Consider the following 13,731-nt stretch of genomic DNA (forward strand, 5'->3'; position numbering starts at 1 on the left):
ATCTCTTTGGGGCTGCTTGGCCAGATTCTTTTCATAATCTGATTTTGCCTTCCATGCCATATTCATGAGTTTGCTGGTCACCTTTCTCTTTATTATTATTTGACACTTCCAGGGAGCCCAAAGACTCATCGAGGGAGAGTGTGCCAACAGCATCGAATGATTGAACTCCTTCCAACTACTAACTGCACTCAAACTTGCTTAACTTTTGCCATGAGCCATTAGTAGCAGAGGCTATACCAATCGACCAACCCTCATATACCCTACATGGCATTTTCTTCTTCTGCAGCTCATGCTTAATGATAATACTCTTCCATCTAACTCTCCTTATTTTAGGTGCACAATTCGTTCATTCATACCAGTGTCAGCACATATCATCTTTTTCGTGACCCCCCCCCCCCCGGCAAAATTTTATAAGTGTGATAACGTGGAATTTACTTCTCTGTGGTACGGATTAGGTCATCTGGTTATAGTGCATGGAATCATAACTGCTTGGTCCTGCACATTACTGATTTTCAGTTGCAATAATGCCTTTCATATGACATTTATATGGTACACTGATCCTTATCCCTTCCATGCCATATGGTTTTCAAACATGTTACGCCAGTCTCATTGAATGGGTGGCGTGAAGATATAAGAAAAGAAGTGGCGTGAAGACTGAAAGCAATATTAGGACACTCCCATTACACTCCCATTTTGGGATTCCCAAGGAATTATCATGATAGACTATTCAGAAAAAGGTAAGACAATAACAGGAGTCTATTATGCATCATTGTTGGACCATTTAGAAGAAAAAAACGGCCAAGATTGGCACCCAAAAAATGCTCTTTCATCAAGACAATGCACCATCCCACACATCGGCCGTCACAATGGCAAATTGCACGAATTGAGGTTCGAATTGGTTCCACATCCTCCGTATTCTCTGGACTTTGCCCCGTGTGACTTCTTCTTGTTCCCAAACTTAAAAATTTGGCTTGGTGGGAAAAAATTTTCTTTGAACAAAATAGTCATTGACATCAAGGCTGTCAATGGCTATTTTGCACAATTTGACAAATCCTACTTTTTAGATAGGATGAAAAAATTGGAAACTTGCTGGACCAAATGCGTAGAACCAGATGGACACTATGTTGAGAAATAAAGGTGATTTTTTTCCAAAAAAATGTGTTTAACTTATTTTTTTTTACCAAACTTTTCAAACAGCGCTCATAATATTGCTTCCTCTTGATGCCCCTTAACTATATCCCATGCACTACTAACATCCTTACCCTGCAGTGTTTGATGCCATGGCAGAGAATTAAGGTTCTTCCTAAGCTGGCCATACTCATCAGCTTGTAGTTCCACATATGCCCCTTCTTGACAGAATATTCCTCATGGTCACTTTCACCAATCGGAGGCTATGGTTATGGATAGCTCTTCTGATCCTAGGACCAGGTGCAATACTCTCCTACTCCTAATCCCTTCCATCACGGGCATTGAGACCCTGCTCAGTAAATTGCCATCCTTTGGTTTACCTACCTTCCTCTGTAAATGCATAGCAAGCCTTCTTTCCACTTCACTGCATGATGGTGGATGACATTTTTCTCTTCACGCCATGCCACCAACCCAGAACAGCCTTCCTCATAAAGCGTTTCCCATCACCTAAACTTCCAGCTCCTCGAGAAAAATGTCAGTAGATTTATTTTTCCTCAAACAATAGATTTCTTCTTTCTCACTCCTAATCCACATATACAGGGTGTTCGGGATAAATTTGACAGTTTCGTAAGGAAAAAGAAAATCTTCTTTGTATCTATTAAATTTAATGAATTGACAAAAAAACATTACAGGCAGAGTTAATTACAATACTATCAACAAGATTTACTCAAAATAACCATCATTAGCATCGATCACAGCTTCAATTCTGCTTCGGAACCTCGAACAAGCTGATGCTACAGTCTCCCTGGGAAGGGCCGCAAAAACTGTTTTAATTTTATCCATTAACTGGGCTTTTGTATTATTGGAAGTGCGATTGGTGTCTTTTTCAACTGCGCCCCATACAAAATAATCCATGGGGTTAAGGTCTGGGGAGTTTGGAGGCCAAACATTTGGACTGGTGAAGTCGTAGAAATTTTCAGACAACCATTTTTGACTTTTCCCAGAGGTGTGGCAAGGGGCCGAATCCTGCTGCCATACATACGGCCTACCATTGGCTACCCTTGTTATCCAGGGCTTGACTACGGTTAGCAACTCCACGAACAAAGCCCGAATTCCAATGTCAGGGTTCTTCAACACCTGTTCCTGCAGATTTGCGAGGAATTCTGCTGTACGAACGCAATCAGATCGTCTGCTAGGGATCTTTCTTCTTGCTACATCCTCGTAGTCACCATTGCAAGTCTCTAGTTCATGCCTGATTGTTTTTACTGTATTCAGGGAGCATTGGGCAGCAGTCGTAATATCCTTATTTTGATGGCGGGCACGAATCATCATGATACAAGTTATTCTCTTCCATGATTCAGGTGGGTTCCAGCTATCCATCCTTTCTGACATCTTGTATATGAATGAAGAAGGGTCCAAACTTTTAAATGAAGAGAAGTGTGTGTTAATACATGTAACTTACGGAAAAATATAATTAATTATAAATATGTCAAATTTATCCCGAACACCCTGTATATATATAATCCACAAGATATTATACACTGTTCTTGTACCTCTCATATGCAGGATAAATATATATATATTTTTTTAATTTAAAATTCTGTTTATGCTGGTAAATATTTAAAAAAAAAAATTCTGTCAATTTAATTTGCTATCTTCAGTTAAAAATTATGCCTGAGTAGATGATGATTTACTTGTTTGTCATTCAGCAGTGATATGTTCCTGCTTATTTGCATAGTTTTGTGTCTTTTGTTTTTTTATTGCTGATTTTATTACAGAAGATATTTAGTTAGGGAATCCTGCAGACTTGTACTGAATTTATTCAACAGTATAGCATTTTCATAAAGTAAAGAGCTGAGTTTAATATCTCCAATTTTGCCATCAGGCTTAATACAATTAAAACTAATTGTAATCACTTCCTATTTCAAATCCTCTGTATACTCTTGTATCCTGAACCAGTGTAAAAATATTGCTATCAACAATAACATAATAAGACTTTCCTTATTTCTTTCTTTCTTTCTCTCTCTCTCTCTCTCTGTATGTTAATTTGGGCACATCTTTATGTTAGAGCATGGTATTAGGATAGTTCATGTCTTTCAGAAATCCATCAGGAACTCATACTCAGCATTATTATTAGCTTTGTACTATTTGCCAAATTTTCTTAAAATCTTTCTATATGTTTGGTAATCATTTTCTACTCTACTGTTTAGATCTCCAACAAGGACAAGTTTTTCTTTATGTCAACCTTTCTCTAATGATTCAAGAAATTCCTGTTTCTTGGTAGAACCTTCTCTAGGACCATAGGCAGAAATGTCTTGTTCGATTTCCCATAGTGGTGTTTACTCATATCGCTCTACTTCAGGAGTGTTGAACTCAATTGGACCACGGGCCATTTTCCATAAAACTGTATCTGAAGTAGGCCACAAAAAATCTTTCACTAAAAAAAACCTGCACTAATTAGAATTGAAAGAAAGTGAAAGAATGAGTATAAATAAATTGAAAAATTAATAACAAAAATGTTATTTATTTTAAATCATTACAAGACACGTAAAATAAAAGCAATAGTTCAATGATTATGACAACTTAAAAAAATAATAATAATAAAGAATATTTTTATTATATTAATATTTACAATAGATAGCATTTAAACCAAATTAAACTGAAATTAAATTTTATTTGAATAAATCAAATATTTATAGTCTAAAAAAAGTGTAAACTCACATTAATAACCATCACAAAAATTTACAGAGCCTCCTCTTAGTTCAAAATTTTTGTGTTTGTGTTGAAATAAAATACTATTTTTTTGGGGGGAAGGGGGGTCTATATTTTGGGGAATTTTTTTAAATGTTAATGAAAATATTTGGGGGAAAAATATATATAATTATAATAATTTTAAGTAATTTAATTGTAGTACTTTATTTTTTGGGGTGCTTAAGGGTCAAAGCTGTATAACTGAGAGGAGACCTCCACATAGCCTTTAAAGGAATGCGGAGAACCGACCAGGGCTTCTGACCTAATGTCCAATCCTCACCTTCTCGTGGTGCATCCTGTTGGGTATCTACTTTGATACTGAACGAACGAGGATGGGCTGGCAATTTGGGATTTAGCCGACCAAATTGTATTCTTATTGGTTAAACCAAAATAAAAAATGATGGTACAACATGACAAAATTTCATGCCGGCTGGGGCGTCGCCGGGTTAAACAAGGCCCCCGTTGTTTTCGCCAGGGAACCAGGGCGAACAGCGAAAAGTCAGCTACTGGAACAAATCTGAAAACAAACCCCAACTCAACATCACCAGAGTTAAAGATCGGTACTATCAACGTAAGAAGCCTGAATGGCAAAGAAATGGAGCTAGCTGAGGAATTAGATAAGTACCAGATCGACATAATAGGGGTGACTGAAACAAAAAAGACCAAAACTGGTGAGATCTTTCTGAGCAATAAATACAAAATGTTATATTCAGGCAATGACAATCAAGGAAAAGAAGGAGTAGCCATAGTATTCAACACAAAATACGAGGCTAATCTTCTTGAATGGCAGTCAGTCTCAAGTAGAGTAATGTGGGCAAATATGAGAATGGGGAACTGGACAATGAGACTTATTTGTGCCTATGGTTCCACAGAAGGTTCTACTAAGGTAGAAGCAGAGGAATTTTTTGAGGCTTTAGAAAAAGCAACTGACACAATGAAAAAGGAAAAGTTGGTCCTTGTTGGGGATCTAAATAGTAGAGTAGGAAATGATTGTGAGACATACAAAAATATTTTGGGAAAATTTGGAGAAAAGAGCAAAGCTAATAATAACGTCAATTATCTGTTGGATTTCTGCTCAGGACATGGACTGGTTATTACTAACACCATGTTCCAACATAAAAATGTGCACAAATTCACATGGAGAGAAGAGGCTAGGAATAAGAAAAGTCTCATTGACTATGCTATTGTTGATAGTGATGTTTTCTCCCTGGTGCAGGACACCAGAGTGTACAGAGGATTTGAAATTGGAAGTGATCACTATTTAGTCTTGAGCAGGATAAAATTGAATTTCATATTGAAAAGAATAACATGTAAGAAAGTTTTAAAGCGAATAAAAGTTGAGCAGCTCTCAGATGTAAACTGTAGACTAAAATACAGAAATATTATTGAAAAGAAAATGAAAGAGTTTGAGAACAGGAATCAAACCTTGGAGATTCAGTGGCAAACTCTGAAGGAAACATTGATTGATTCTGCCAGAGAGGCATGTGGTGAGGTTGTGTGCAAAGATAAAAAAATCAGAACTCCCTGGTGGACACAGGAAGTTAAAGAGGCAGTGAAGGAAAAGAAGAAAGCATATCAAAAGTTCCTGGCAAATAAGTCAGCTTTTACTCTTACAGAATACAGAGACAAATGTAAGAAAGCTAAACAGTGTGTAAAACTAGCTAAACAAAAGTCATGGGAGGACTTTGGCAAGAATATAGAAAATAAATATCAAGAAGGTGGCAAAATATTCTGGAGGTTGTTGAAGAAGCTTAGGAATGGAGGAAAGAGTGCTGTAAAAGGAATTAGAGATGATAAAGGTGAAATGAAAACAGGAGAAAAAGATATCCTTGAAGTATGGAGTAATTACTTTGAAAAACTGCTAAATGAAACAAGCAGTGATGACAGCACAGTGATAAAAAACACTGACCAGGCATGCAGTCAGGAATACATATCCATTCTTGAAGTAGAAAAAGGCAGCAGGAGTAGATGATATTCGACCAGAGATGCTGAAGTATGGTGGTATAAGAGTCTTACAGTGGCTGCACTGCATAGTTCAGAAAGCCTGGACAGAGGGACGAATTCCCGATGATTGGAGTAGAGCTCTCATAGTACCCATATATAAAAAGGGAAATAAAACTGAATGTGAGAATTACAGAGGTATTTCCCTACTGAGTGTTCCTGGCAAGATCTATGCAAGTATACTTGAGAAACGGTTGAGAAGAATTGTGGAAGAAAAGCTTGGTGAAGAACAAGCTGGATTCAGGCCAAATAGAGGCTGTCAGGATCAGATCTTCACTTTACGACAAATAGTCGAGAAAGCATGGGAATATAACAAAGATCTGTATTTAAGTTTTGTCGATTTGGAAAAGGCATATGACAAGGTGCCAAGAGAGAAGCTATTCAATACGCTGCAGTTATATGGTGTCAATGGGGCATTATATCAAGCAATACTTAAGTCTTTATTTGAGTTGTGAGTCAGCAGTTAGAATTGAAGGAAGTACAGGAAGATGGTTTAATGTTAAATCTGGTGTGAGACAAGGATGTACATTATCCCCTCTGTTATTCATTATCTATATGGATCACATTATGAAGGAATGTGGTATTAAACCTGACATCAAAATTGGAGATGTTAATGTCAGCTCTTTGCTTTATGCGGATGATGTTATACTTCTAAATAAATCTGCTACAAGTCTGCAAGATTCTCTGACTAAATTGAATAGCTGTTGTAATAGATATGGTATGAAGGTCAGCAATAAAAAGACAAAGACAATGAAAATAGGCAGAATCATTGAAAATGTCAACTGTGTTGTGAATGGAGAACCTGTGGAACAAATAAAACATTTCAGCTACTTAGGCACAATTTTTACTGAAGATGGTAAACTAAATATAGAAATAGACAACAGAATCAGCAAAGCTGGTATCGTGGGAAGTCAATTGAATAAATTCATATGGAATAAGAAAGAAATTAGTCGGAACACTAAATTAGCTGTATACAAGACTGTGTTCAAACCAATTTTAACTTATGGATCTGAGAGCTGGGTCAGAAGTAAAACACTTGACCGCAGATATGAGAGTCCTGAGAAAGATTAGAGGCGTGAACAGATGGCATCAATGGCAATATCATATTAAAAATGAGGATATTAGGAAAGAACTTGACATTGTCAGCATCCACAAATGCGTTAGCAGAGCTAATCTCAGATGGTATGGTCACTTAAATAGAATGGGAGAGGAAAGATTAGCAAAACAAGTGTTCTCTGCCAGGTTGGCAGGAAAACGACCCAGAGGAAGACCAAGATATAGGTGGATTGATACGGTACAAAGTGCCTTAGACGATAGAAATATAAGATCTGATAATGTTGGAGTCTTGACAAGTAACAGACTGATTTGCAGGAAAATTGTAGATAGGAAGTTAGTGATGATGTAATTTCTTTTCATGTAGTACTGTCATATCCTGTACACCCCTTGAGGGTACATGGCAGGAATTTGATGATGATGATGATGATACTTTATTTTTTTCCCGACACTTGACAACGTTTATTGTTAACCAGCCTGCCAAAATTTGGACTCAAAGATTGTGAGACTTTCATTATGGCAGAAAGATTGACATCGGTTAGTCTTGATCTGTGGGCTGTTTTGTTACCTTTCATACATGAGAATAATTGTTCACGTAAATAGGTGCTTCCAAAATAACATAGAATATTTGCTGGATATTTTTGACCTAAATAACTGTATATTTTTGGAACACATTCTTGGTATTTTGCTTTTAGAATGGAATCATTTTGGAAATCAATAAGTTCCATTTGAATACAAATAGGAGCTTTTTCAAAATTAAAGGAAAAAGGATTTGTAAAAAGCAAAAAAACTGCTTCTTGCTCCTTAAAATCTTTAAATTGTCTATCAAATTCTTCTTTAATATTTTCTAGTTTGGGACAATATTGAGAAAAGGTAAAACTTTGATTCTTATTGTTCAACTGTTCACACATAGGAAAGTAATTTAGAATATTCTCTTTTAAATGATTTTGAAACAAGACTAATTTACATCTAAAATTTGCCAGTGCATCATACAAGTGTGTTATTAACTGATCTTTCCCCTGAAGTCTGACATTTAAATCATTCAAATATCCTGTAATATCAACTAAGAATGTTAGATCTTGTACCTATGTCTGATCATTGAGAAATGCAACATCATGATTTTTCATTTCTAGGAACAATTTGATCTCCTCTAAAAGTAAAAAATAAAGCTTTTTAGAACCTTATGCCAAGATAACCAACTAATCTCTGTGTAATAAGGTAACCCTTCAAATTCACTTTCCAAGGCTTTAAGAAATTGTGCAAACTGACTGATTGAGGCCTTTGGATCAGATGAAGTTCACAGTATTTGTCACAGGCTTCAGTACGTTGCTCATTTCCAATACTTTGGAGCACAGGACCTGCTGATGAATAATGCAGTGGAAAGATTGCAGTTTTGGAATGTCTAGATATATTTCCTGTAACTTTGCTGCAAGTCTTGACACAAAATCTTTATTTTTGCCTGTCACTGCTATGAGCCTGTTTAGAAGAAGTTGGTACTTTTCCAAAATGCTCCACATGCCGTAAAAAGTCTTCCCCTCTAGCATGGATGGGAATCATTTCCAACAACTCTTCAGTAATATTCATATTATTGTCATCGCAAGCCCAAAGAAACAGAACAACTGGAGCCATGTCGTGAATATTAAACTTTCGTCAAGTGTAATTGAAAAGCACCGTACGTTTGCAGATATTTCTTGCAATTGGTCACACAGATTATCTGTCATTTCGGTTATTCTTTCAATCACAGTATTTCTGGACAAAGAAATATTGCAAAATACTTGCACATTTTTGGGACATATGTTTTCAGCTGCTTTTATCATACACTCCTTAACCAAGGAATCGTCACTAAAAGGTTTGGAAGGTTTTGCCAATAAACTTTGAAGGGAATTCTTCATACTTTTTAATTTTTATTCTCTCAGTTTATCCTCAAAGCGTGAATATTGTTCTTTGTGAATTTTATCATAGTGCCTTTTTATATTATATTCTTTGGTGACACTAATTGTTTCATTACAAATAATGCACACAATTTTGTCCTTTGTTTCAGTGCAGAAGTAATTCAATTACCATTTTTCTTGAAATTTTTTTCCCCTCATCAGCAATTTTTCTTTTTCTTGTTGTCTTAGAAAGCAACATTGCTTGGGTGAATAAATATATTATTAATAACAATTTTTATAAAAAAAATTAAAAAAAAGGATTCTGATAGGTTGTCATTGAATTGTGTTCGGTGCACTGACAGTAGCAGGCAATTATAAACTCATAGCCGGGATTCACATGAGTGCGTATGCCACACGCACATTACGTGAACAGCTGGTAGCCAATAGAATTCAATTTTTTCAGCGTGCTATCTGCAGCATGCTATAAATAAACAATGAAAGCATAAATATAGTTTACAATTGATTAGGATCGGATCTAACATTGGAATTGTGATATAAATTTTTATTATTGCAATAATATTATAGCAGGTCGAAAACGAATAAATCGATATTTATTCGTTTTCATATTCAGATCATATTTACTCGAATATAACTCGCACTTTTTTTTTACTCGAATATAACTCGCACTTTTTTCCCAAAAATTAAAACTAAAAAATCGTGATGCGAGATATATGCAGGGATTTTTGGAAACTAAAGTTTTCAGGAAAAAAACTGAAAATGGGAGGATGACTTACCAAGAATCTCCTATTCATTATCGTTACTTCCAGCCTCGAGAGCAGTTTCCTTGTGTGCATTGTCAGTCATCTACCCAAATAGCATCATCTTCTTTCCCATTATTCCAAGTAATTTACAAGATTTTATATACATAATGAACAACCCTTTACGAATGACTAATGAGAAGTGAAAGCAGAGCATGAAATGGCGAAGCGTGATTGTAGGCTAATAGAGATAGAGCAGCTATGAAGATGTGCATATGATTGGTGCAGTATTAACAAAAGATTGCGTTACCAAAACACAAAGTCAAGCTGACAGTTTTTGAGTTGAAATGCTAATTCTTTTCAACCGAATTCCATAATATCAAAGTGGCATAACAACATTCACTCTATACGTCTTAGTTTTAACACGTTTACAAATTTTATTGGAACTTTGCATTCGAGTTAGTCACACTCATGCACATCTGACTAAAATCATATTTTAGTTCAACATATTTTTTTGCATGAGTCTAAACAGCATGGTTAATGTGGGAGGGGACATGTGATTCATTAGTTAGTGCCATTTTTATCCCAGTTGTCTCTAATTGCACTAAAGAAATATATTACACAGACAGCAAATGTCTCTATACTTTATTCAGTGGTACAATAAAACTACTTGTTTTTCTTGCATTTGCAATATAGTGGCAGTTGGGGAGGGCATATTGTTTACCTCCGGGGAGCAAGTTATTGCCCCGATGTGAAAGTGGTTAAAATTTATTTTCAGGTGCGATGTATATGCAAAACTTTTTAATTTCTTTTTTCATAAACTAAAATCGGGGGTCGAGTTATATTCAAGTAAATGCAGTATTTCTGTTTTATTATAAAAAGCAACCATCCTTTTTTTTTAATCTTTCCTTGAGGCGTCATTGGCTGCAAAAAATTGCTTTGTGGGCCACCAGTTTGACACCCCAGCTCTACTTGATATTCCTTGCCATTCAAGAATGTCCATGAGAACAATCTTCATACCAGGAGACTGTCACTAGCTGTTTCTGGCCAACCGTGTAATCTGATTAACTGGAAATTGGCTGCTTGGTAATAATGTTTTAGCTTATGAGTGTGTTTCTTTACTCTATACAAATGTTTTTTTGTTGTTTATTTTCCAGTCTGTTTTCATTGTTTTATTTGCATCTGATTTGTCACCACAATTATTTAATTTGGCAGTGACAAATCAGGTGCAAACAACAATAATAAAAAAATAAACAAAAAAACATAACTACAGTTACAGATAAGCATCAAACAGAACAGGTCACTTGTTTTAACTGTTTCATGAGGAACCAGTTGAATATATTTTTATGGAACAAGAGCAGAATCAGTTGAATGGCTCATCTGAGTAGCATAAAAGTAGTCTTCAAATCAATTTTGACATGTGAATCTGAGAGTTAATTATAAATGAAACACTTGACCAAAGATTGGAAATCACAGATAGCATTATAAAGTTTATTTGTGTCCTAGACAGGATATAAATTCAAGATTTCCAGCCAAAGGGTATCTATCATCACCACCACCACTGATCACACCTTTACCAATCACACTGTTACACAACTTCCAGGATGAACACCTTGTTCATCATGTATTGAACAATTATTTTTGTGTCAATCTTAGAGAATCCTTTAGTCACTTATAAGTTTCTATCATGTCTCCTCTCTTCCACCTGTAAACTGAACTCTGCAAACAACACACTTTCAACCTATTCTCATAGGGAACATTCCACATACCTTCACCAGGTCTCTGAATCCTTTCTACCACCTCCTGATTCACAAGAAACCCAGGTAACATCTGTGCACAGTAGTCAAGATGTGGCCAAATCATAGCCTTATAAAGAGGTTTGCTTTATAAAGCCTTATAAAGCAAACAAGTAAAGATTTCTCTATATCTTTACTTGTTTGCATATTTTTTTAACATCAAACTTTTGCGATATGCCCTCCGAATTTCAACTCTGTTCATTATTACCCTCAAGTCCATAGCCTTGTCAATTTCCTTCAATATTGGCTAGTGTTGCAACAAGAAGTAGCAGTGTATTTGAATGGTGTTACGGAAATTTTTTTTTTTTTTTTACCCTTAATTATATAGTGCTATTATGTGATAGCCAGACTGGATATAATCATTGTACTATGGTATTGGTTCTAAAAGTGTTGCTCTCGGTTATTATTTTGATTAACCATGCTGCCGGCCAAGATGTCTGTAGACACCAAGGTTATCATGGATGTGAAGTGCATAATTAATGCAGTTAGTAGGGATTCAGAAGACTGAAATGGAATAATTGATGAAATCAGAGATCTGAGAAATAAGAGAGCAATTACTATCTCAGATAAAATAATCTACTTACAATGGGCAATTCCAGTACTGTAATGTTAGAAATCTGTGATTATTATCTTTCTTTTTCATAAATGGATATAACCATAGTCTTTATTTAAAATCCTTGAGTATTTAATGTAATCCAAAGTTTTCCTATAAAAATTGCTTTAATTTTGGTTCTAATTTTTATAACAGAGTTTCATGTTGTATCCTGTCAAACATTTTCTTGAAATTCCCGTTATCATTGTAATTATGCCCTTTATCCAACTTGCCCATCACTCTATTATATATATAAAAAGTTAGTAAATTACTAAATGACGTAACCTTTCACAAAGCTCTTCTCCTTCATCCCATAGAATATCATATCCTTATGTATCCATTTCCAAGATAGTGATTAATCTATAATTTTCTACTGCAGAGACTTTGAACTTCCTTTATGGAAAAGAAATATTTTGCTCTCTCTCTTTCCACTCATTTGTGACCTCCACTTATTTTGCCTACTTCTTTCTTTGTCACCTCACTGCCATCAGCACGTTAAAGTTATCGTTCCATAGTCATTCTTCCTTTTATTTGTCACATAGCAAAAGAACTCTGAGATTTCCTTTGACCTGTGCAAGTAATTTCTTCTTTTCATGATCTGATTTTGCCTTGCTGACCATGCTTGATTACCTTTCTCCTTATATACTCTCACAACGTTTTTTTTTTTTTTTTTTTTAACACCCTGCTTTATGGTACTGCTCATCCATTAACTCCTTACTTTCTATATATGGTTTGATATTGCTTCTTTCAGATACCCCTTTATCATCTCTGCTAGCATCCATCCCTTGCAGATTCTTATGCCATGTCACTGCTTCAAGCTTCATCCAAGCTTATCATAATCATCTGCCCTTAGTTCTTCTATCATACTCCTTAACTGAAAATCCACATGTATGAAAAGTCTGCATGATCACTACCCTGGTTATGGACAGCTCTTCTGATCCAGTGACCAGATCCTGTACTCTCAAAACCTGAGTTCTCTCCATCACATGCCATTTCAAGTAATTATCTCTCAGTATGCAAATAAATTCAATTTCCTTCTCACTGTAAATCTTTGTCTATGTATTTGGAGTCCCCATAATAATTACTTAGCCTACACTCCTTGTACTAATTTTGCCAATTATCTTGGCCTTCCACATCATCCCTTGCAACCCCTGTTTATTGCAGCAACCGACTCTATATTTTGTCTTGGCCTCTATTTCACACCAGTTTGCTTCAAATGAGCTGCCATCTATACATCCCTATCTTTCTGATCTCTCTTGGTGTAGTTCATCTGCTGTCATCATGAGTACACCTCTCTGTTCTCCCTGAAAATACTATATCTCTCAATCCCTATAACATTTGGTGAAGTTGCACCAGCCAATGCTAAAACCTCCTCCCTCTTGTTCCTGAAACTTTTAGTATTAGCATACATAAACTGTAGCATTCCCTTAGATCCCAACTATCTTTACACCTTGAGTCAAGATTCCACAGTCACTCACTTCATTGGTACTAATTTGTGGTGGATGCACACCAGCTGCATCCACTCTAATTGGTTTAGTTTTCTAACTTTGCACTTCCACACTCTTAGTGAACAATGCTTTCTCAGGACACTTGACTCTCAATCTATTTTAATTCACTCCTTCAGTTATATGAGTCCTTCTATCTCACAGAATCAGTCCATAAGTCTGCAAACTGCATAACATTTTTTCTGCACAACCCATGCATCAATTCATTTGCAGTCATTGCATACTTAGTAGACACCAAGTAGCAGATTTAACATGTTTGTTCCTTATTAAAATCAG

General features: G+C 35.7%; 1 protein-coding gene across 4 annotated transcripts in view; it reads left to right on the plus strand.

Moving 5' to 3' along the window:
• The window catches only part of LOC150110185 (protein fantom-like), a 588,918-nt gene that overhangs the window by 574,245 nt on the left and 942 nt on the right, over positions 1 to 13,731 (plus strand). Inside the window, exon 37 of one of the 4 annotated variants that reach the window (XR_016548253.1) lies at positions 10,477 to 10,648. The exons of the other annotated variants lie outside the window; for them this stretch is intronic. The gene's annotated coding sequence lies outside the window, so the exon portion shown is untranslated. The remainder of the gene's footprint in view (positions 1 to 10,476; positions 10,649 to 13,731) is intronic. 4 annotated transcript variants of the gene reach the window in all.

Source organism: Typopeltis vanoorti, chromosome 1 (assembly GCF_054136105.1).
Source record: "Typopeltis vanoorti isolate ZY-2024b chromosome 1, IOZ_Tvanoo_1.0, whole genome shotgun sequence".
Taxonomy (NCBI): Eukaryota; Metazoa; Arthropoda; class Arachnida; order Uropygi; family Thelyphonidae; genus Typopeltis; species Typopeltis vanoorti.